The sequence below is a fragment of the Melanotaenia boesemani genome, chromosome 4 (assembly GCF_017639745.1).
Source record: "Melanotaenia boesemani isolate fMelBoe1 chromosome 4, fMelBoe1.pri, whole genome shotgun sequence".
NCBI classification, from domain to species: domain Eukaryota; kingdom Metazoa; phylum Chordata; class Actinopteri; order Atheriniformes; family Melanotaeniidae; genus Melanotaenia; species Melanotaenia boesemani.
The window spans coordinates 9756454-9782867 of NC_055685.1; the positions used below are offsets into that span (position 1 = coordinate 9756454).

Here is a 26414-nt window from a genome sequence, read left to right on the forward strand (position 1 = left end):
CAGCACCCATGTAATCGCAAGCACATAACCACACATGCATGCACTATTTGGGACATCTGCTTTTGTGGTAGTTTGTAATTGCTGCAAAAAGGTCTGTTTTACCCATGTGTGGACTGTTAATACAACTCCAGTTCCAAAAAGTGCTGAGACACTATGTGGAATCAAAACATAATGCAATTATCTGCTAATTTCCTGGTTTTCCTGATTTTTATCACAGAAGTACAAAAAAATATATATATTTGATGTTGAAAGTTAGACAATTAATTACAAATAGAAGCTCATCTTGAATTTGACAGCAGCAACTCGACTATAAAAAGGAGGGACGGGGTGAAAACACTGATGGAAAAATAAGTGATACTAAAGAGAAACCACTGGAGGAACATACTGAAACACATTGATTGGCAACAAGGCCATAACATGATAACATGATTATGAATAATAAGAGCACATTAGAGAGACAGAGTCTCTGTACAGTAAAGATGTCAGAGGCCCAGCTCAAACATCTATGCTGGGAGACATAGCAATAAATGAGTCAGCTCACTTCCATGCACAATTGTTTTGAGATAGGTGAACGTGTATTCTTGTCCTAGTATAAATGCTTGAAAGGGAACATTATGCTGAATATCAGATGACTGTAATATTTGAGTCCTCAGACAACAATAATTTAATTAGTATGGGGATGTATAAGTGTCTATGGAACTGGAAGCATGCACATCTGGAAAAGCACTATGAGTGCAAAAAGGTATATACACGCTTTAGAGCAAGGGTCACCTACTCTGGACCTCAAGGGCTACTGTCCTGTAGGAATGTTACGATTAGAGATTTTCTTGGTACAGGTATTGTCAAAGAAATAATTTGCTAGCTTGCAACGTGGTGCAAAAAGCGAAACTCAGCTGGAATGTGATACATACTTCTACATCTCCATTCCAATTAAATGTTTGCTGTCTGAGAATTCAGATATCAGAGAAATCTGATATTCAGAACATTTAATTCAATTCTGTATAAGTAAATTTATTCCTTCTGGAAGAAAAAAATGTGAAGTGTAGTTTCTCAGTCTGCTGCTGGGCAATTACAGCTCCAGAAATGTGCCATCACAACAAGTTAGAAACACATATTTTTAAGATCTGATAATTGGCATCATGCTTCTTTAAATGAAATAGTTCTTCAACAGATTGTTGTCAAGTCCTGCACAAGCCTGTTAATGACTTATTGATTTGAGTCAGGTGTGCTACAGCAGGGAAACATGTTAAACCTGCAGGTCAGTAGCCCTGACCAGAATGAAGTAGTAGCCCCCTCCTTAGAGCAACATATCTATCCAGATGACATCCTTTTCAGGGAAGACCTTGCATATTTCAATAAGACAAAGCTAAATCACATCCTGCCTCTATTACAACAGCATGGCTAAGTAATAGAATAGTCTAGGTGTTGGAATGGCCTGCCTGCAAGCCACATTTTTAATCAATTGAAAAGAATTGGCAGCTCAGGAACACAGAAAATGAGAGTCAGAGGTCTTGGGCAGTTAGAATCCTATATCAGACAAGAATGGAGGGACAAAATAAAGAAGAAAGAACAGAGGAGATGTTACACAATAGCTCTTTTTTTCTTTTTTTGGAGCCCAGCATGTACTGGTATGGTTGGAGTCGTGGGAGCTTAGCAAAGTAGGATCTGACTGGTGAAATTTTGCCTGGAGGGTTAACCCACTTTTTTGAAAGGCAGAGCATCTGTGTTCTCTTTTGCTCCAAGATACTTCTCCGCCCCATGAGTCTTTGTTCAGATACAACAAAAAAACAGATATTTCCTAAACATTTTTTTTTAAATTAGACTCAAGACTTGAAGCCACAAACCAAAAATTGTCAAGTTCTTTAACAGACAGTACTGATGTTTTCTGTAACAAAATGTAGGGCTTGTGGATTGTTTGGACTCTGCATTATAGTAGCTCAAGTTCATTTCCCAACTTGACAGAAGATAGTTTTTTTCCATTTTTTTCATAAAGAACCTCTGCTACTTTGTGTTATGATAGGCTGATATAAAAGAAAAAAACTTTCTATTTCGATTTCTATTTTTAATCATGACTACCCTGGTACACATCTTGTACCAGGGTAGTCATTGAGAAGAGATTCTTATTTACAATGTCAGACTGGCAAAATATGACAAAATGTAACATTATATTTGACTTTCACCACCATTTCTTTTTACTGGTTTAGACGTTTGTAGAACGGTAGCTGGTGGTTTGTTGAAAAGTTTCCATAACTGAAAAAGTACTGGTTCTGAATGTGACATATTTTATACTTAGAGCCGGGCGATATGGCCTCGAAGTGATATCACAATACTTCTTGGTTTCATCCTATTACCAATATATATTTTGATGTTTTGAAATCTCCTCTAAAGCACTGTGTAAATGATGAATTCAACATTATCATGCAAAAAAAGACACCAGTATGATTTACGTAAACTTTTTATTTTGAAAAACCAGTGTTTCACTGACCGTTATATTGAGAGGGGGTAGCAATCCCATACACCACTAAAAGATCAAATTTGTTTATTTTATTTTCAATAATTACTTAATTCATTTCTTATACATTTTCATTCAGTTATTTTATATTCAAATATTATCATATTTTATTATTTAGACTTTTATTTTTCATCCAATTATAACAAAAGTAATCTAAGTTCCTCTTTCCTCTAGATCAGATTTATATTTTTCCTTTTATTCTAAAAAGTAAACAGCCTGATCTCATTTATCAGATATAAATAAGACATAACAGAGATATAATTTAACAACAGTTTAATTTACCTCATTTAGTCTCTCCTCAAAAACATTGATGTCATGCTAATACTACAGTCTCTGATATTACATGCTTACTATTATAACAAGGTTATAATTTTGTGTGCGTGACAGACTAATACAACACAAATTATATTTTTGTTATGTTCACTGACCAGAGACTTAGCTGTACATTACTAAGCTTTATAAAGGTTTATTTAACTGGTCATTTCTGTAATGAGCTATATTATGCTCTTTTATCACAAGTTGAAAGAATTTCCAGAGGTCTTACTGATGTGTCTATTACTGGCTATAATAGAGAGACAGTCCATCAGCTCCTTTCTTATCCATGAAATTACAATTCTCTTCACATCGGCCTCATTGAGTCATGGAATGACTCTAAAACACAATCTCAATCAGGTGAACTAGCCCAGATTGTTAAAAACAGCATGTGAAGAAGTAACAGCCAGCTGGATAATTAATGATACACAAGTTTTATTTCTTCTGGAGCATGATATCAACTTAAAGGTGGGGGAAGATAAAGATGAGGAGGCTGGGTCGCTCTACTCTGAGCTAGAAGTGTGACCTAAAATACCATTTCAAATCAAAAAAGCTCACTGAATGATCTAAACATGATCTAAGCAGTCACAAAGTAACATGTCTTTAACATTATTCTTACAATAACAACACCATCATTTTGGAAATGTTGAAAATAGTCTCTAGTTTGATCAACCAAAATCAGTTCCATTATGTGCTTTGGCATTGCGTGTATGAAAGAGAAAATAAATATGACTAACTTAGGCTCTGCAGAAGATGTCAGAGAGAAACACAGAGGGGCTGAGTTATGACGAGGGCAAAACTGCTGCGCTATTTAACATTTGCTGCGCAGTTTTGCTCTGGTTATGTTTCTACGATTAGCGCCTGATCTATTAAGACTGCTCCTGTTATCATTTGCGGAGCAAACAGCAGTATTTAAATGAGGATTTAGCGGCGCTGTTTGCTCTGTCATGTAAGGTTCTGGAGAGCAAGGAAACCGCAAACGCAAAATTAACTTTTATCCGATAGAAGTTGAGACAAGTAAAGGAGACAAATAAAAATATTGCGGAAGTCGAGGAAAAAAATCTAAATGTCACCAGAAATGCTGCAATATAGTTTCATATTCAAGTTCAATTTATTTATAAGGCACACTAACAACAACCTTTAGGAACCAAGGTATTGTACATATAAAAACATGCAAGGAACAAATAAGAAATAATAAAGGTTTAAAAGCTATAAAGAAATAATAATAATAATAATAATAATAATAATAATAATAATAATAAAAGACAGGCATGATAAAGTCTTTAAACTTATCCAGCAATTCTAATATTGCAACGCTGGATCGTCTCCACAATCCTCTTCTCTGGCATTCTAAATATATTAATATAATAGAAAAAAATGCATTATCTTAGTCGCCTTTCATGGTGTCTGTGCCTCCTCCTTAAAATTATTACTGCAGCCATTGCGCGTATACTGTTGTGCCAATTAGCACCTGCTTTTCAGAAACGCTATTTTTAGAGCAAACATAAACACCGCAAACTATTTGCGGGCTACATGAATCCCACTGCTGCGCAAACCAGATTTATTTGCATAGTCTCCTCCCACTAATGTGCACTTTCTGGCCGGAACGCCCATAATGCATATGCAGTAGCTTCAGAAACGCAAAGTGGAGAGCGGCGCAGTTTTGCCAGGATAACTGACGCAGTTCCATGTTTGCGGCTTTGATAGATAAGCTTGGGCCGATTTTAGCGGAGCAAAGCCGTCTGCACCTGTTTTAGTACACGCAAAGCGTTAATAGATCAGGGCCAGAGTTGGTAGAAGAAAACCTGCCAACAAGCCTGTTAAGTAAGTCTCAGTGGTAACTGATGCTGTTACTTACAGAGCTTTCTTAGGACTGACACTCTTTTTGGAACAGAAAACTTAGTTTTCCTCTATTTGGGCGCAACAAACAAGATTTTTACTAAACCTGCTATCTGGAGTGCTGCCCAAGGAGTTATTTTACTAAACCTGCTATCTGGAGTGCTGCCCAAGGAGTTATTTTACTAAACCTGCTATCTGGAGTGCTGCCCAAGGAGTTATTTTACTAAACCTGCTATCTGGAGTGCTGCCCAATGAGTTATTCATTATTGGACAAAGGATTTAAATTTAGCTCCAAGATTAGGATGTTTACTTTAAAAATTGGAATATTTTTCACTTTGTTCTGTTTGCATTGTTACACATTAAATCCTTAAAACCCCAATTTTAGATTAACCAAACATAAAATTGGCAACTATATACTTAAGGAAAAGGTTTAGTTTCCTGAAGTTCTTTAACATCTTCATGCCGTTATGCAAATGTGAGTTGTGCTGTAGTTAAGCTTGGCTCATTAAATGTTGCAGTGTAATAGCCTCTTCAAAACTGACGATGTAGCAGCACACTTTGCACTCTCTTTCATCTTAAACTAAGATTTCCAAAGCACCCATCATAGTGTGCATGCATGTGTGTTATTGACAATGCTGAATGCTAGAGAGTATAGCACAGAGAGGAAGTTAGAGGGGTGAGCGAAACAGAGGCACTTGTGTGGTACTTGGCAAAAACACTGTAGGTTTCAGCATATCAGTGAAGGTAAGCATGTGGGTGGATGATGGCACACATCTTATCCTCCAATGCTACTGAAAACCAGTCCTGTGTGTACATATGGGAGCTCTACACTGTGTGTCTGCTAGAGTCAGGATCTGAGCACTAGTCAGAGTAGCTGCAGGCAATCTCTATGACTCTCCACAACTGTATCTAATTCCATTTGCTCATGCACACAAGCACACGCAGAATGCAGTGCACACCCTATTGCACAATGCATGCACCAGATGCAGTGCAGGTGACATTTCAGCTCTCCAATTATCATCCACCGAGCTCTCTAAGTGAGCAGAGTAAAGTACTATTTGAACTATGTGATGATTATTTGTGCATGTGTATTTCCGACCATTGTGTAGACTATATGCTGATTGCACACCACGATCCACCTTTGAGGTGGCACGGTTTAGCTGTGACCTATCAGAGAATCAAATGGTAATTGCAGGATTAAGATGCTTGTAGCACAGTGTGAGGCCTCTCGGCTCACAGAGAGTCACACTGTGCCAGACAAACATACACACTAGCAATACAAGCAAGAAGATGTGGTACAGTGAGTCGGTAAAGTTTTGGATGTAGGGGTCCTTTTCTCCACCAGTCTTTCTTCTTTTTTGTAAACAAGGGTCAGAGGCAAGATGCTAAATGTTGTTGTCCTCGAGAGCTCCATATAAATGCTGCTCAATACAAGCCTCAAAGAGTGTTTGAGGAAAAGCAAAGACATTCTATGAAAGGAGAGGCAGTCAGAGTTCAGAAAATACAACATACAATGAAAGAAATAAGGAAACTAGAAACGAAGGTAAAACTGAAAAGAAAATAAATCGCAAAATGAAAAGGGAGCCAAAGACGGGAGCTAGTGAAAAAGATGAAACGTGAGAATGTGTTTGCTAACTACTGGTGGAGTGGTGGCTAGCTGTTCTAAGTTTGTTTGCTGTAGTCAGTTAAACCTTGGGACAAGCCTTCATGCATAATGCAGCTCCAAGTGACAGAAAGATTTGAGAAAACCATGAAGGATGGACTGCATTATCCAGCAATGCCAGAGTTTATGGAAAGACAGCTCCTGATGTGTGACAATCTGCATTGTGCTGTGGTCATGTTTTCAAAATCTGTTTGGAGAGATGAGGAGGGAAAATAAAGCTGAATAAAAGTGGCTAAAAATAGTAAGTGCACATTTAGATAGAGACAGGAAGCAGAGAAATGTAACATGCTTGCCTTTAACACTAGAAGTCCCAGGAATTTTGATATCTCCCTAAAGTCCCAGAGAAGGGTCGAAAGACCTTTAGTCCAAACTGACGACTCTGCTGGCAAAAATTAGCATCTCTTCATTTGTAAATGCAGCCATTACCTGAGGAATGCACCCATTGCATCCAGCCCCTCCTTGTTACCTTGAAACGTCTGGTAAATTCTGTGGCAGTGGGGGATGGTGGGCTGAGGGGGATAAATAGTAGCTAGCTTCACCTCCAACAAATAGAAGGAAGCAAAATGCAGAGGCGGCTTACAACTCAGCAGGCATTGGACCTGATCCTCAGCGATACAAACCCTTGTGACTCAGATGGAGAAGAGATACAAATTCAGCTGGATTCGGACTCTGACTCTGAGCAGTCTTCAGGTAAGATTTGAAACTATTATTGAACTTTTTGGTATGACAAATTTCTTTCTTTCTGCTTTGTCCTGTACTGTGAGTTGCAACACTGGAATTTCTCCATTTTGGTACAAATAAAGGATTTTTTTAATCTTATTTCCAAAACATCCTATTTTCGTCCTCTGAAATTGTGAAATTGTTTACCTTGCAGATGATGAGACTGCTCCACTGCCAGAAAAGAGGGCTCGGTTGGGAAGTGAGAGGACAGAGATGGCTAAAGATGGCACAGTGTGGCATGAAGAACAGCTGGGGACATGTCTCAATTTCACCCCAATAGAACCATACGGCACAGATGGAGAGCCAACTGCTAAGGCCAGAAGAAGTATCCGGACTCGTCTTCAAAGCTTCTTCTGTTTTATAACACTTGAAATGCTTCGTAGCATTCAAGAATGGACCATTCAGCATGCACGGCAAAAGGAGCAGGCAGATTGGTTCATGAACCTCCCAGAACTAATGGCATTTATTGCAATTATTATCTTGCGGGGGGTGAAGAAAGTTCCATCACTACGTGACAATTGGTCAGCAGAGCTGGGAAACCCACGAATCATTGCTACTATGGCCCGAAACCGCTTCCAAAACATCATGCAACACCTACGCTTTGATAACATGTTCACACGCAGTGAGCGAGTGGAGACAAATAAGTTTGCTGCAATTTCTAATCTGTGGGAATCTTTTGTCAATAACTGCATCAGATCTTATAACCCTGGTCGACACATCACTATTGATCAACAGCTTTTCCCGACAAAGACTCGCTGCAGTTTTCTGCAGTACATTGCAACAAAACCGGACAAATTTGGCATTAAGTTTTGGCTGGCTTGTGACTTGAAATCAAAGTACATTTGCAATATCCTGCCATATCTTGGCAAGGACCCCAGTCGTCCCAGTGGAGAGAGACTCTCTGAGAGTGTAGTGATGAGGCTGATGGAGCCGTTCATGGATAAGGGCAGAACTGTAACAACAGACAATTTTTTTACATCGCTGTCCCTTGCGCAACGACTGCTTAGCCGGAAAACCACCATCCTTGGCACAGTCAACAAGATTCACCGGGAAATTCCTCAGTCAACTAGACAGAAGGACCACACTAAATTCACCACTCGAGTGTTTTCCACCACTGGTGCAACACTCACAGTATATGCGCCGAAACGGAAAAAGACTGTCTATCTTCTCAGCAGCATGCACAATGTGGTTGAGACTGAGAATACCACCAAAAGGAAGCCAAACACTGTCACACAATACAACACCACAAAGTGTGGTGTGGATGTGATGGACCAGATGGTGCGGGAGTACAGCGTGCGTGCAGGAACACGGAGATGGCCAGTCGCCGTGTTCTACAACATGATCGACATGGCGGCACTGAACGCTCATGTTCTTCATAAGGAATGCACCGGAGTGCAGGAGAGAAGAGTGGACTTCCTGGTTGAGCTCGCGAAAGAGTTGGCCAACTCTCATGTGAGTCAGAAGAAGGCACATAAGGAGCAACTGCTTCAGCAGCAACCTCCCACACCTAGCCCTGGGAAAAGGGCAAAATGTCAGGTCAACCATCGATGCAAGAACAATTGCGCAACTGTAAGATGTGTTGACTGCTACAAATACACATGTGGCAAATGCAGGATGGAGATACCATGGAAGTGCCAAGCATGTTTGGACTTAGCACAGACGGACTGCTGAAAGAGCAGAAAAGCCATTCACACAAGGGCATGCCACTGTAGCCTTGTGTAAATATTTGTGAAATTGTTTCATTACTTGCATTATTTTAACTGTTTTGTTGTTTTTTTTATGACAAAAATAAAAAGCATTGGAAAAAATTCACAGTTGTTCTTTTATATCTTTGTCATGTTGACATTTATGCCCTCTTGACTTAGACACTAATGCTTCTGGACATTTTACTCACAGACCCTGCCTGTACCACCACAATCAAAAAATGTTCATTTTAAATATTCAAAATTGTTCATTGCTTGGGCTTTTTGGACATAAGGTACATGAACATTGGGTTAGAAAGTTTGAAAAATTGGTCAAAAATTTTGAAAAATTTGTATTTTTTCATTTGTATGAAAAGAGGAGAGCTGGACCTTTTAAAGTGATTTTTAAAAAAAATATGAATTCATCATTTTGTCATATCATTCTAAATTGTTTGCTTTTTTATTGAAGGCCCACAATGATTATCTTTTTTTTTTCTTCTAAAAGCACACAAATGTGTCGAGGAGGTATATATCATATATCATATCAAATATATTTTTAATTATTTGAAATATACCAGAATGCAGGAAAACCTTTCTGAATCTGTTTGAGGTCTACTCCAATCTCATACTCAGGGGACCAAGCAGTGCCTTAAGCCAAGCTTTGGGCAAAAGTTGACAGTCAGGTTTCAAGAGTCTACAGTGTCTCCCCTAAGTATGCGCCCTCCTGGGGTGTGCCAGTAATTGACTCGTCTACAAACAAAAGAAGCTGTTCACAGCTTAAGACAGGATTTTAGCTAAAATCCTACTGGTCAATCGACCCATCTCTGGGTTGTAAAGGTAGAAAGGTCAATTGACCCCTCTCTGGGACTTCTAGTGTTAAAGGTCCAGTGTGTAACAAACCTAAAGGTCAATGCTGTTTTGTTTTTTTTTTTTTTTCTTAAAACGAGCCCCTTTTATCTACTGGCCATGGGTTCACAAATGGCCCTTTCCCACTAGTACTCACTTAGCTCAGCCCGACACCACCCCTCCCGATATGTAGGTGTTTCCATCAGGATTTTAAGGGGATGAGTAGATACATTGTTAGCAGCTACTCTGTTGAGCTTCTGAAGGAGTGGGGCCAGGCCAAAAATCATGATGTGTCGAGATAGCAGGCCACTCAAAGTCAAATTCAGCTTTATTGTCAATTTTTACAGCATGTACAGGACAAACAGAGAATTGAAATTATGGTTCTCTCAAACCCAGGTGCGATGAAATACAAGAACATAAGCCAATAAACAAAACAAGTACTAAGTAAATAAAACACCATAATAAAAAGGCAAGACAAATTACAGTCAGTGCATTCCATGTTTATGGATATAGTGCAAAAATAGAAGATTATAGGAAGAGCTAGATTATAGTCTGGTTAAAGTGATTTAAAGGGGCTGTGTGCTTGTTCCTGAGGGTGTCAACCTGAAGGAATAAAAGTTCAAGTGTTGATGGAGGGATGGTGTTGATGGTGGGTCTGCCGCTGTCCCCATCCTCTCATTCCCCGTTAGGGATGTGGGAGGGTGGGTACTTTCTAGGGTCGGTTACGGCTCACTGGCTGTGGTCCCTGAATGGCCCGGTCGTGGGGGGAGGCCTCTCCTGGCCTGTCTTGCCCTGGGGGGCCTCCTGGGGAGCGGGGGTGCCTAATGCCACTAGAGGCTCATCATCCAGAGGGAAGTTTGCTTCCCTTTGGACGTACATCCCTGGACCCCTCTTACTTCCCGCTTTCTCTGTCTCACACACACACACACATGTAGGGAGTTGGGAGGCGTGGAGCCATGGGGGTGGAGCGGAGGAGACCATTCAGTGGTCTCCTTGGATGCACCCCGTGGCGACTCGCCTCTCAGTTTTAATTGCACCGAGACACCAAAACACAAGAAACACAACACACAAACAACACCTGGGGGGCATGACATGCGGTGCATGTCGGGCGGGGCCACTTAGGTGGCCCGGCTCCCAGCTCATTGTGGTCACTGCCCCTCAATTTTAATTGCACACAACACACACTACATAAACAGTCAGGAGTGGGGAGGGAGAGGGTATTGGGGACCTCTCACACCCTGTTCCCCCTGTGTGTGGCTGGGGCCGGGTCCCGGGGTGGCTGCGCTGGTGGGTTGCTGGCTCTGTGGGTGTTGGGTCAAGGGGGGTGCTTGGGACTCGCTGTCCTCTGGTCCGCCTGGGGTGTCCCCCACGGGACATGGTGGGTGGGTTGTGTGTGGCGTGACTGTGTGGTGGTGAGTGCTTGTGGGTGCGGCGCGGGGGGGAGGGCGTGAGTGTGGGGTTATATGGGGTGCAGATTGGAGTAGGTGGGGAGTGGGGAGAGGGGGCCGATGGCACCCTGGTTCCCAGGGTGTGTACTGGCCTACGCCGGGTGGCTGTCTGGGGGGGCCTGGTCCTCCTAGACATGTTGTGGGCCCTCTGCCTTTGGGGGGTGGGGCGGCCGCCTCTGGGCTCCTGGGGCACTGGGCCCTTCGCTTGGGCTGCCATGGGTGGTCAGTCGCTGGCGGGGCCGGCGGCTGCTGATCTTGGCCCACTGGGACCTGTGCCCCGGGACCGTGGGGGGCTCTTGCTGGGGCTCTCCTCTGCCGCCCTTCGGATTGGGGCTGGAGTCGTCTTCGTGGTGGGGTGGCTTGGGTTGGTGCTCCTGGTCTGCTGCTGAGGGCCCGGATCTCTGGCCCTGGTCTGCCTCTGGCCTCCGTGGAGGTGTGGTAGCATTTGCATGATCTCACTCACCACTCTTCATCACTGATCACTCCTTGTTTCTCATGCTCTGCATGCTGACACAGTCACTGAGTTGTCCAGTGGGTTTTAATACTAAGCGATAATTATTTTTTTTAAATTTTTTATTTTTCCTGTGAGTTAGTATCTGATCGCTGTTATGTCTTTTTGATTTGGTTATTATTTAAAAACTCTTAATGACTAGCAGCCCTGTTTTTTCTGTGTGTATGTTTCTGTTTTTGTAAAAGTTGTAGGAAATTTTCTGGTGTGTTCATGTACAGGTGTAATAGTTTGTTGTCTGGTGATGGTGTGGATTGAAGGGTCGTTTCCTTCTGTCTGTGATTTTTTTGTCTCCTTTCTTCTTTCCCTTTTGCGCTTTTTGCTATTTTCCATCTTTTTCTGTCCCCTCCGATCAGGTCCAGCAAGATTACATAGATTCCATGATTTTAAGTAAATAAATAAATTAATTAATCAGATTATCAAGAGGAGTCTTACCCATAGGCCTCCCCTTGGCAGAGCAAATTTGTTCAGCACGATACAGCAACCAGATTATCATTTTGCTTGCTATGATGCTGGACAGGACAAGTTAAAAAAAAAAAAAAAAAAAAAAAAACAAGTGTTGATGGAGGGTGTCAGAGTCCAGGGTGTGTGTGTGTGGAAGGGAGGCAGAACAGGGAGAGAGTTCAGCATCCTGACAGCCTGGTGGATGAAGATGTCCCTCAGTCTGCTGGTCCTGGCCCACAGGTTCCTCAGTCTCTTTCCTGATGGCAGCAGGCTCTAGAAGCTGTGTGACGGGTGGGTGGGGTGTCTCGCAATGCAGAGGGCTTTACAGGTGAGGCAAGAGGTGTAGCTGTTCTGCAGGGAGTGTAACGAGGCACCAACGATCTTCTCAGCTGCTCTAACAATGCATTGGAGGGTCTTAATGGCATTCTTTTTAAGAAACATGAGAAATCTAATGGAGAAATTAAATGTAACCTGAAAGTGGATTATTTCTTAATACTCCCTTCTTGGAGTATCAGCTGAATGTCTTTAAGGGAGCTCATCTGCTTTTCAGGGGAACTGGGCTCAACTTAGTTCCCCGTAAATCAAACCATTACCACATATACAGTATATGCCAAAAGAAATCCATCCATCCATCCATCCATCCATTCTCTTCCGCTTATCCGGAATCGGGTTGCGTGGGCAGCTGCCTAAGCAGGGAAACCCAGACTTCCCTCTCCCCGGCCACATTCACCAGCTCATCCGAAGGGATCCCGAGGCGTTCCCAGGCCAGCCGAGAGATGTAGTCTGTCCAGCGTGTCCTGGGTCTGCCCCGGGGTCTCCTTCCGGTGGGACGTGCCCGGAACACCTCACCAGGGAGGCGTCCAGGAGGCATCCTAACCAGATGCCCGAGCCACCTCATCTGGCTCCTCTCGATGTGGAGGAGAAGCGGCTCTACTCTGAGCCCCTCCCGGATCACCGAGCTTCTCACCCTATCTCTAAGGGAGAGCCCGGCCACCCTGCGGAGGAAACTCATTTCGGCCATTTGTATTCGAGATCTCGTTCTTTCGGTCATTACCCACAGCTCATGACCATAGGTGAGGGTAGGAACGTAGATCGACCGGTAAATCGAGAGCTTTGCCTTTTGGCTCAGCTCTCTCTTCACCACGACAGACCGATGCAGAGCCAGCATCACTGCGGACGCCGCACCGATCCAAAAGAAATCAGATGGGGTTTTTTGCATTTCAGAGATGTATGTAGATACACCAGATTTCATTATTATAAGTATCTAAATACTCCCAGTTATTGAATTTTGATGGTTACGTAAACTGACTCACTGTTGCTGTGGATGTATTGGCCATCACAGCTGCTAAGTAAATGCCCATTTCTGGTCAAAAGCCTATAGGTTTGCTGTCACAGAGCCCTTATATTGACCAAGTTATGTTTCAGAGACACTTCTGTTACCACTTGACCATCACTACCTGCTGTATTAACTTCCAGAAAAATCACAGTACTACCTGCAAGTAGAAACACATTTTTTTCCTCGTGTCATAAACACCTGTAGATATGGAAATTGGTTTCCCTCTCTACTTACAAGAGCAGAAAGATGCAGATTGAAATGGTGGGTGGCTGAACAGTAGGTGAGCCCTACAAGAGCAGAGTTCTCATGTACTGAAAAGGCTCTCATCATGCTCCCTGACAGCACCATTGTTATGGTAATGTTAACAAATTGTGTTGTTCAGAAAATCCAGGCTTTTCCTGTTTTCATTCAACGCCGTTTTTTTTTTTTATCTAAATTTACCTTCTTTTGTCATTGTAATCAGAGTTGTCATCTTTGACAACCAGCACAAAAGACACCATTGCACACACATCCTATTAGACACTGTAAAGTAATGCTGCAGTAGTGTCTGAATAGACGCTGACAACCTGGAACTCAGTTTAATGCATGCATCTTCTTCCACTGGCATTTTGAGTTGATTGCAGTTATCTGTATTTTCTAACACACTTTTGAACAGTGCACACACTTACAAAAATAGAAGCAGAGACCCTTAGACACAAACATGAATATGCCTATGCAAATCGACAGGAAGTATGCATGTAGTTCAGACTCGGAACAATCAGTCATGAATAATGGAGGCACACATATCAGACAGCAGAGGATTGGGAAGAGGAGGAGAAAAGATTTGGGTGTCATGCTGAAACTCTTCCATCATTTTCTTTCCCAAACAAAAGATTTTATGGGGATCAGATGTCTTTTTGATTTCCTCTCGAGTATAGTTGTAAGAGAGAGGAAGAAGCCAAACCAACTTTTAGTACTTATGTGAAATAAGTCTGGTGGTGTGCAAACTCATTTATTGTAAAAGGCATTTTCTTTCTGGACTTTTAGCCTTTGTTTCTCTTCATGGCCAATTTGCATCTTGTCTCATTTTGATTGTTTTACTGTGAAATAAAGTGTGACCATCTGTGTGATAGAACCACAAAGGAAATCAGTGTTATATACATATTATACTACTGCATTCGGTTTTAAAAGTATTTGTACATATTTTTACCTCCACCAAGGTGGAGGTCATGTACTCTGAGGCAGTGGTTTGTCTGCCTGTCTGTCAGCAACATAACTCAAAAAGTTATGGTCGGAGTTTGATTACATTTTCAGGAAATGTCAGAATAGAATAAAGAACAAGTGATTATATTTTGGGGGTGATCCACATCAAAATCTGGATCCAGGAATTTTCAGACAGTCAGTTTCAGACACCGGCTGGCGGCGGTAATGCACCGTTATGAAGCTGTGTCCAACCGGCCAACACTTGCATAGCCTTTCTTCAAATGCTCACGCAATTTCTACAATTGTTGTCCTCATCTTTATTTTTCTTATGTTCTTATTTTTTTCCCTTGTTTCACCTCTTCTCTGATTTTTCTCAGGTGAGTGACCCTATGGTATGGCAAAGATCTGCATGCTCCGAGTGCTTCTAGTGTCTAGTTTTTTAAATGTAATTTTTCAATAAATTTTTGAGAAATGGTCAAAGAAAATGAGGCAAGACACTAAGAGAAATGTAAGGGGTAAGAATTAGGCTTTGTTGGTAAAGGTATGGGAGGCTCAATTTGCTCAGTGACATGATCCCCAGACATCAGAAAAAAAGGAGAGTGACAAAAAACATAATACCAATACTACATAAGGCTTTTCAGAAATGGACAACTTTATCTTTACAGGTCCTTACTGGTTTAAGACCACAGTGTTTGGACATATGAAATCCACATTCACTGTCAGAAACAGAATGCTCTGGAAGTACAGTACATGTGTGTATTCTGCTGTATCTAAGTCTGAAACCTTTCTGTGTGACAGTGTTCTGATCTGATGAGTGCTGACCTGTCTGTCAGTAGTGACAGCAAGATTGACAAGAATTCTTGTTTTCTATCCTGTAGAATATAAATACAAATAACTTGATCCCGAAAATATTGATGAAGGAAAATGTTGTGCCAGAGTACAGGACAAAAAATATAACAAAAAAGACTATTGCACATGTTATGGTTATGAACAGATATATATGGATAAATTATGGTTATGAACAGATATATACGGATAAATTATGGTTATGAACAGGTATATATGGATAAATTATGGTTATGAACAGGTATATGCAGATAAATATTGCAGTTCTTTCTTACAGTAAGTTTTTAGTTGAGCTGCGGACCCAATCCATATTGCACAGTAAAATTCTGAGTAGATCATGACTAAACAAATGTGTACGAAAATTATTAAAGGTAGGGTAAGAAATCTTGAAAAAACTGTTCAAGCAAGCTACATTTTAAAAATAAACCATTCAAAGGTCCAAACCTCTTTCTTCATACTTCCCCCCTGAAGCCACACCTCCAAAGCACAGAAACACACAATGCTTGTTCCTGAGGATTCACGAGCGCTGGGCAGCATCAATCTGCTTATGCTCCACTTTCATTCAGCTTTCTCTCCTGGAAGTAGCCTTCTCAAAACTTTTTTTTTTGCTTTTGTGACTCACTATAGGCACCTTTTCTGCCATAATGTCCCGTACATGCATGTGTGTACCGTATTTTGATGTTGTAAGCTAGCCAAGGTCTGGCTCTCACTTTGTTGCCTCTACAAGCTTCTGAGAGCGGGCAATTCGTGGAGGAAGAGGGGCACGTGCAGAGGGGGTGAGGGACAAATGGCAGTTGAGTCTGATAGACATATCACCAACCAATCTTTTAGAACGGGTTGGTTACAAAGATTGGATGGTGTTTTTTCAGTCCTGCCCATTCCACAGGTCATTAAATTTTTATGTTTTGTTAGAGCATTTAATTAATTGGCTGCAATTGGAGTGTGAAGGGGATTGTAAGCAATATATTAAAAAAGGCTCCTGGAAAAAAATTCCTACCCTACCATTAATCTTAAAAAACTGTTTATCAATTAAAAATTAGAAGAAATTTGCATATTTCTCCCTCTACTATGCACAATATCATTAAATGGGTCAAAGAATCTGGAGAAATTTCATAGTGTAAAAGACAAGAGTGCAAGCTGAAACTGTATGTCCATGATCTTTGATTTTTTTAATGGCATTGTATTTGTACCAAAAAGCATCCTTCAGCAGTATCTAATATTCCATATCCTTTTTAGTATACAGATGGATGCTGTGTGTTCTGCGCAGTAGACAAAGACTGTTATGAAGGAAGTGTTTTCTCTCTATTTATTAAATCAACTATGTGATGGCAACACTAAGGTAGAAAAGTGCATTCAGATTTCATAAGCTGTCTTGAAGATGACATCTTCTTGAGATATATTTTTCATCAAGACAATACAAAACCACTTTCATAGTAAAGGCATGACTGTTGAAGAAGAGACTAAACTGGCCTGCTTGTAGTCCTGCCCTGTTCCAAAAATGCAACAATGACAACCCCCCTTTTTTTAACATCGTTATATTTCTTTAATACATTTGTGCTTAAAAGGGTGATAGTACATATTTGTTGGAATGACAATATGGTCAAACAGGATGTTACATAGAGCTGAAAACCACGTATAAACTCAGGTTAAAATCAGGTTGAATAACAACAAAACTTATTGTGTTCGCCTGAGATGTTTCCTTTAATGAGGTCAGTGACTGTGGAAAATGCACTGCAGATTTTGTGAGCTGAGTAGGGGTCTATGGGCCAGGTGTGTTGGCAGGTGGAGACTGAGAGGCCAGAAGGAAGAGCTAAGGACAGTTTCTGGGGGGTAAGGAAGTGTCAGGGACAGCCAGAGGGACAAGAAAATAATTAATTAATCTTAACTGTTCTTAGGTCAAAAAAGGAGAGGTATTAACTACAAACTGAACTTTTGCTCCTAATAAAATGCTTGAACCGCAGGTATAATCTGCCCAGTCAGAGGCCATAACATCATCATGTATCTCTTTTTCTCGCTATTTGCATCTATGTTTCTTCTATTTTCCTCTTTTTTTCTATTACTAAAATAGACTGTGAGAAAGTCAGACACATTGAGAAGGCAGAGTGGCGGATCAGTACGTCCGTAGATGTAATGCCTTATGAGACTGAGCTGTAAAAAGGAGAGTAGCGATAATAAGGGATAATCACAGCTTTACCCCATCACTGCCAGTCACACTGGGTACAGGACAGAGAGATGAAGACAGCAGGACACGCAGCCCCATGTTGCCTGACCAACTATCTAGTCCCAGTGTGATAGCCAGTAAGACATGCTCTAACTCACAGATGAGAACTCTAATCCAGCAATACACTCACACTGTGGTAGATTAGCTGTAGGGTCTCCTCCCACACTGATCCATGATCCCTTAGATGGAAAGAAATAGCTTATAAAAAGGGGGAAAAATATAAGGAGGTGGAAATGATGAGAAATAGAGCGTAAGTAGGATAAGGACAAAGACGATACTTGAGTACAGAGAGGAAAATGTGAAGAGACAAGTAAAAAACATGAGGAAAGAAAAATATTGGGGTCATACCTCAGACAGATAACTGTGAGAAAGGATTTTAGAAAGTAAGAAAGAAGCAAGAGAGAACAATTTATATTTGTGTGATAAAGGGGGGAGGGAGATAAAAAAAAAAAAGGGAGATGGTAGCCCAGTTTTTCCTCCACAAAGAGTTGGAAAAGCTGCCCTACAAAATGTAGAATAAAAGCAGGGTGAGACAGAGAGGAGGAGATGGATGGAGAGAGTGTGGGTGATGCTGAAGCTGAAGCAGTTACATTGTCATGGTTACCACCGCTAGAGTATGAGGAGGCTGAGAGGAGTGTATGCAATGTGTGTGTGTATGTGTGTGTGTTTAAAGTAGAACACTGGGCTTGCAATGCCAACAGTTGTCATGTGATATTTGCAGAAGCTTTATGTAGATCGAGTAAAATCTTCTGGTAGGTTTTTCTGTTTCTTTTCACAGTGACTACTGTACTTAAAGGGCTGCCTTCAGCTTTACATAATTTTTATATGGTGGATTAGTTAAATTAATTTCCATGAAAAAACATATTTTGTGCCTTCACAAACAATAAAGACAATATAACACTGATTCAAATGTGATTTACTTTAACTACATAAGTGTTTCCTTATGATATCCTCAAGGCCTTTAGCATGTAGAACCTCAACGCTCAACACACAGACATGTTTGTTCAGGACAGTCTCAGTTGTAGGATTTTGAGGCTAAAATGATCTAAAAGTAATGTTTCAATAGATGTAGCAACATAAAGGCCAACCAAAATAACGAAACAGAATTTATTACTAACAGTAGTTTCTGGAAATTACACACTGATCAACAGTGACCAAGTCTTTTCTCACTTGCATATCATTCTCTCAAATCTTGGCTGTCGGGAGAAAAAATATTGGCAAAGAAACCAACACATAACAGAAACTGTTTATATATTTCCACCAGGCATTTTAGGCTATTTTCAGTTATTTATGCTACTATTTCCATACTATCCTCACAATTCCAACTCCATTCAACTTGCGTTTGGGGCCACTGTGCCTCAAAAACATCTTCTTGGCTTTATTCCAGCCACAGAGGACCATTATGTTTGTTTCTTTCAGATAGACATATCAATTTTTGTCACTTGGTGATCTTTGGCTGCTTCCGATTGGACATAGCCATCAATTTAAGCTATCTAATTTGTCGAAGGTTTGACAGGAAGTGGCTTCATCTGAACATCTGAATATCCGGGTCAACATAGAAGAGAAAACAAAATTTGTTTTTTAATTATAAAAATCTGATAAATAATTGTGTTATGATGATTCACTCATGGGGGATTTACCAAATAGTCTCAGAACGATCGTTCAAGTTGTGGCTGGATAATAAACCTTCTGGACAGGATAGAAATGTCTGGAGACCCTTCATTTTTAAGGGGACCAGAGTTCACTTCTTTGGTCCACAACAGACTTTGAATGTGTGTTCACACTGCTCCAAATGAGCCATACTCTCCGTGGAAGTAGAACAGGGTTCATTTAAAACAGAACAAACACCTGTAAATTCAGCAGTACCTTTCCATTTCATTTTCTTTTATTTTTTAACCTTCTGCTTTTTGAAGTGGCACTACTGTATTTGACATTTTGATGTCGGCTAATTCGCCATCATTCTTGTATCCTGTCTCTATTCTGAGTTTTCTCCAACAAGTAAAAGCCATTTTGATGTTGACTCTTGTCATTTTCTCTCTTTCTTTCCATTTCTTCCTCCACTCTTGCATTTCTTTGCTGAATCAGCCATTGTGCATGTTCAAAACTGCCAGTGTGACGATATCCAGTTTCTGGCATGTGACACAGTCTCGTAAAGCAAAATGCAGCTGTCATGTGTTGCTCCAGGCTGGAATAAAAAGTGCAGTTTCTCAGCACTGGGATGCTGCAGGGCAATGTCAGCTCCAGGAATTTACATAATGAATGTCAATGTGCCATCAAAATGAGACAACTGTACTATTGCTTTAATTAACTATAAGGAGTGTTGCTGCAAGGCAAAAATCAATGAACTGTCATGTCACATAAGGTTAAAAACTAAAAAGAGCCTAGTGGGACCCACAGATTATCTTGTACAATTTAAACACTATTAACAATTATATAAATGCCTGTTTCTAGAAATATAAGAAAACAAATGGCCAGTTTGAATTAAGTTAAAGGGGAGGAACGAAGCAACAGAGGGGTGAAAATGATCTCCTCTGATGGATTGCCGCCACTGGCATCATGCTGGAAGACAAGCAGTGTACCATTTATGATTTACCGCTTTTAAATCAATGCATGGGTGAATGTTAAAGGTTTTCATTACTTTTATACCCCATCATGACTCCCTGACTAGTTACACATAGGTCTTCCTCTTGCTACCAAAAGAGGCCAATCTAAACAGGCATGGCACGGAAAAAGGATCTCTGAAGAATGAGGATGTCCTGAAGTGTGTGACACCAGGATTTTGGCAATATCTGTGGGCCACATGGATTGTGGAGGTATAGGGTATTTTGTGGAATGGACTCTCTTTCCTCAGATTACATCAGATTGAAGAGGTCCATACAAAGTTTAGATCAATGCCAGTTTTTTCCATCAGAGCATTGTGTTATAAAAAGATGAGCAGTGTTGCTCATTTTACATGTCAGTGGCTTTGATTTTATGGCTGATCAGTGTATAAAGTATACACAGCAGATAGTACAAATGGGACACTTTTTATGTGTATAAAAGGTGTCTTGTTTGGCATTAAAATGTCAACATGGGAGGGTGTGTTTTCCTGTGGGCTACATGCAGGCATTTTCAGAAACGCATCAAGCTCCCAAAAACTGAGCTATGGCTGTGGTGATATAGTGGCCATTATATCATATATATATATATATATATATGTGTGTGTGTGTGTGTGTGTGTTGGAGAAGGAATGCATCTAAAAGTTGCAGGATAGTAGATCTCAAGGACCGGACTTTGGCACCCCTGCTGTAAAACATTCAGTAGATATCAAATGTAACGCCTACTGAAAGAAGCTTCTGACTTTTTTGCTGTTAAATTCTTCACTGCCTGGCTGCTAAAGACTGCTAAATGTTCATGTTTGCTGTTTGGCCTTGCATTATATACTTAAGGTGAATTAATAGTTTTTTGTTTGTTTTTTTCCCCACTGAGCTGTACAAAACAGAATGTGTTCAGAACTAAAAAAAAAAAAAAAAAAAAAAAACATTTTGTATTTAATTATTTGATCAATTGTTGGTTTTGAAGATTTCACCAAGTTTTCAGTTGCTCTATTTCTCCCCCTCCCCACCCAAAAGAAGAAGCATTGCTAATTAACAATTTTGGACTCTTCTTTGTATAAAGCAGTTGCACTGCAAAATAAATTAGCTATAAAACCTTTTAATGTGAGACTGAGCTCCTGAAGGCAGCACCAGCTTCCACTCCAGGAGAAAAAAAGACAAAAACAAACAAACAAACAAAAAAAAAAAAACACAGAGCCTTTCTGCCTTAATACAAGGCAGACAATTGGTTTAAAATAAACAGCCAGTAAAGACTGTAGAAATGTGTTCCATTCATTTTATTACAAAGCTGCATTTAAAGAATCTGTATAAAATGTGCATGGAGAAATATGTAACGTGTATTTGTGTGTCTACAGAGACTTTAGAGAGAATTAACAGCTTCAAGTTAGCTTCATTTAATTTTTGATCCAGACCTTTAAATGTGATGAAAATGGTTCCTCTGAGAGGCAGCAGGAAGCAGATTACAATTTAGTTTTGATCACAATTCAATATTAATGTGAAAGGTTAGCTTAGCAATGATTAAGGAGTGAACATGTCCGCCTCATTCTTCATTACAATAAGAAAGGAGGAGAGAACAAGGCAGAGAGAAGATAACAAGACCATTTACTGTTAACTGGAGCCGTTTCTTTATATGATTCAACACACTTTCTGAATCAATAAACAGCACCGCTGTCACACCAAAAAATTAATCACATAAACCTCACACGTTTCAACAAGTCTTTCGATCAGCTTCTGTGTTAATAATAGACTTGTGCAGACTTGCCAGCCACAAAAACGCTCTATTTAATGCTTGTCAATCTCTAAATAAGAGTCTTTTAGCCAATATTGCCTTGAAGGAATCATGAAGAAACACTGGGTTCATGGTATTGAATCCAAATAGGATGAAAGCGACATCAAAGTCTCTTCTTGTTGTTGTCACAATGCAAACTGAGCAGCTAGTCAACACATGTTAAAGGCAAGGTATAGAGAAACGGCTGTGCAAGAGCTCTGGCGATGTCTTATTCCTTTCAATGTGCTCTGATTGTTCCTGTTTCTTTCACTGATATGCAACGATAAATGCCAGAGCACAGGAACATAAATGATTTCTGTCAGGAGTCATAATTCTTTCAACTGTTTTTGCTGTAAGACATGAAAACAATTAAGTATTTCAACAGGTTAGAGGAGTTTTTGATGGCATTTTATATGGATACAGCGTCATCTTAAGGTCTTTTTACTAAGCTTTAGCTTTTTTGCATGTGATAGTTTACCAGATCTATGGCTGCAGGAGTCATTCTGGCTACACATCTTGCCCTGCAGACATATCCTCCTCTCACAGGTTTGCATTGGTGAGCCTTACTTTTTTCAAAAGAAAAAACAACAAAACAAACAAACAAAAAAATATGGTGGTTAGCGCCACGGCCTCAAAGCAAGAAGGTTGCTGGTTTGAGCCTTGGCTGGGGGGAGGTTTAAACAGGGGCTTTTCTGGATGGAGTTTCTCCATATATGTATGGGTTATCTCCGGCTTCCTTCCACCTGTCCTTGTCCTGTCCTGCTACAGAGGTGTGTCTGATGTAATCAGAAAAGAGCAGGTTTATTAAAATGAAGAGACATTTCTGTCTGGCACTTAAGAAGAACCAACATTTCTCTTTGTCTGTCAAAACCCATGTAAATGTGCATAAAATTGTGATTTTTGGATGGGAAACTGCTCCCAAAAGACAATGAGAAATATACTTGTGTTTTCATGCCATCGGGTGGACATGGGGAGCCATAATTTGTGTTTATATTTTCTTTCGGACTTTGTGCTCCTGGTCTTTAAATTGTTAGTTACATTTACAGACCTCACGTTACACCTGTAAAACCAGATGTTAACCCCTTAACTCCCAGTAGCGGAGGGTGCAGGCGCAAGAGGTTAAGCTAAACAGTCAAGCTAAGAATGCAAAGTTAGAGAATTTATAGGCAGGGAATTTGAATGATGAACCAATAAAGGTGCATGGATGGAAGTTATTGTTTATATTGTGAATATTTATCTCTCATTACAATCTAGAAGCTGGGAAATTCTAATCCTGCTTTCTGTATGTTCACCCGATGGCTGATATTCATCAGATATTGTTTGTATATTCTGTGTTTAGAAGGAAGCAGCTTCACAGCTTTAAATCCATCCTACTGACTTTTTACCTTTTAGTTAGTAAATCCTGAACATTTCATCCTTCTTTGTCATAAATATTTGATTTTATATATATTAAGAAATATTTCAACTGTTGCTGTTTAAAGTGAAAACTGCTGCTAAACATGTTTTTAACATTAAAAACATGAATTTGTTTAGTGTAGGGGTCTCCAACCTTTACAATCCAAAGAGCCATTTTTCCCTTAGCCAGCTAAATAAGACTCGTTTAGAGCCGCAAATGTTACGAGACCTTTTGAAAAAAGACTATTAATATTTTGATAAATATCTACTATAGGAAATTTGTTAAAGAAACACATTTTTATTTCTATTTTTCGGTTTTAAAAAAAAGAAAAACATAAAACATATGTATGATAGAAGGACTTTCTTCTGTGGGATGTAGATATTTGTGGAAAATGATATTTAAAAAAAAAAAATAGCTCATCATTTCCAAACTAATGTCAATGAAAATAAATAAAAAAATACTGGTACATTAAGTGTCATTATATTGTGGAAATTCAGTGCATTTATTTCATGAAAAAAACTGAAAAATAGCTAAAAACCTGCATTTGTTGTTATATCTATATTTACAAACATTAGTTAGTTCTTTATCATTTTTAGCCATGTATTAAGAGCCATTGTAAAAGGTCCGAAGTCGCAGGTTGCAGACCCATAATTTAGTGTTTGTAAACCAAAATTTACTACATTTTCTTCATATAGCAGCAGGCCTTTTTTAAACAAAAAGTACATTTTGTGTGTAACAATGCGACTAATTGCGATTAATTACAAAAAATTTCATGCGAATAATCATGATTAAACCTTTTAATCACTGCGCAGCACTATATATATATATATACATATATATATATATATATACTCTGTGTGTGTCGGTCTACCTGTACCTCAGAGATAGATACTGGAGCCAACTTGGCAAGTTCAAAACGAGATACTGATAGTTTAATCATCTCTGTCCTCTAATCTGGAATTTCAAGTTCACAGTGATTTATTGTCTTGAACACTGTGTCCAATTATCTGTGTCTTCTGCCTCTTTGTTGCCAGCAACTGTATCGACCGACACGTTCCTGCATTCATCTTTTCCTTATTCTCCCCACACTCTCCTCACACAACTTCTGAAATATTTTTGAGAGTTATAGCATGAGTCATGATGAAACCCCACACCCGTACCTCAAGTCTCAGAAGTTTTTGTGATTCTCTGTTTTGGAAACAATGGAAAAATATTGTTTCTTGCTCCATGGTTACATTATCACCTCACCCTGCATGTTTCTGCCACGACCCATTGATGCTCTGATTCAGTTATAAATACCACACCAAAATCCAGTTCAAAGAGTCAAGGGAAGATTGCTTTTGTTTCAGGCAGCTGAACACTTTGCAACAACCTCTGCGGACTTCTGACAGCTGTAGCAACCATACGTTTAAGTCTAAGATTAAAAAAAAAAGAGCTTTCTTTGATGTGCTGTTTTCTCAGTGGAGCCCAGTAATTCAGATTCTGTGAACACAGAAAGAATCTAGAAAGCCTTATGTGTACATGCGTGTATTTAAAAGCCTGAACAAACCTGCTATTTTCTTTAGATTTAATTATAATATAACTTATGCACAGTTCCAATCAAGCACCACATACAGTGCAGCACAAGGTATTTTCTTAATTAGGGACTGTGGAGTCATTTTCATCACAGGCAGTGGTTGATGACTCTGAAGCAGCTTAGAGGTAAAAATGTGTCCCAAATAATCCAGCAGTCTCATCTCTGGCTCCCACCAGCTCGTCAGCTTAAAGGACCGTTTGTGACCATCAAGTTTCCTGCAGAAACAAATAAAAAAAAGTTAAATCTGTGTGAGAATAATTTTGAAGGTGTTTAAAGATAAGAGTAGCTGCCTGTGTCTTATCTTACATGACATTTACTGCTGGGCTGATGGAGTTTTTCTTTATCCATCATCACATTTTTCCTGGAAAGTTTGCAGAGCTTCAGCAGCATGACTCAGTTATATATCTTTTTTCTGACTTTGAAGCTGTTTGGTATCAATTGGAAACTAACGCGAAGCATCTTGATAAGTGTTTAGGTGGGTTAAAGGTTACTTTTTCACTTATAAAGGCCATGTGGTCTATTACTGAATTCCTGACAGAATCAAATTTGGTTCATTCAGACAGCTAAATGTTTCATTATGGAGTTCATGTAATCTGACCTCTGATACATCATACACATTTTTGCAGGCATATTTAAAAGTTTTACTTCAGTAAAAGGTTGATGGAAAATAGCAAGTCTTTACATCAAACATGGTCAATACCTATTGACAAAGAACAAAGCAAAAAATCCTTCCTCCTCTTTTTTTTTTTTTTTTTGTTACAAATGAATCATGGTTATTTCTCCCTCAAATCATTGCTTCAATTCATTAAGGATTGTAGCCATTCATTAATGTCCTGCACTCTTAGGGTTCACTTAGGTCAAGGTCTTGTAGCAGCAAAACAACCCCAAATTATCACCCCTTCAAAACCATTTTGGACTGTTTTTTTTTTATATTTCACTGTTGCTCAAATGAGGGTACATGTACATACTAGGGTACATGAGAAAATAAACTAAAATAGTGTCCATGTAAAATTTGTAGTACTGTATAATCAACATAAAACGTAAGTTTATAAACTAAAATGTATATGTTGTTTTCAGTTTAATTTTGGTAAAACCTCCATACTAAGATTTTCTACACATTCTGGTTCATGCCAAATGATGTCTCCTATCAATCACTTATCACAGCAGAAAACTCTAAACAACGGATTTACCGTTTGAAACGTAGCAGCGATGCTGAAAATGCCAAAAAGTCAGAAAGCAAAAAAGGCGAAAGCAAAGCCAGTAAAATTCTGTCAGTATTTTGGTTGATATACATTTTACTGAGATGTACGTCCAAAAGCTGCAGCCTGCCCATGGCTGTTTTGGATGTGCACCGTGGTTAATTCAGCTAAGAAACACAAAAGAATATTACTGAAGGAAGCAAGGAAAAGAAAGAAAATGAGAGCAAGAGTTAAGTCAACACTAGACTGGTTTGTATTGGCTAGACAGCTCAGAAAAGAGACAGGATGCAAAACGCATGCTGAATTAACTGTCATTAGGGGG

At 39.8% G+C, this 26414-nt stretch overlaps 1 protein-coding gene across 3 annotated transcripts in view; it reads left to right on the forward strand.

Annotated features, from left to right (window-relative positions):
* LOC121638987 (phospholipid phosphatase-related protein type 5-like) overlaps positions 1-26414 on the forward strand; it is a 60921-nt gene that overhangs the window by 26396 nt on the left and 8111 nt on the right. The gene's annotated exons all lie outside the window — the stretch shown is intronic.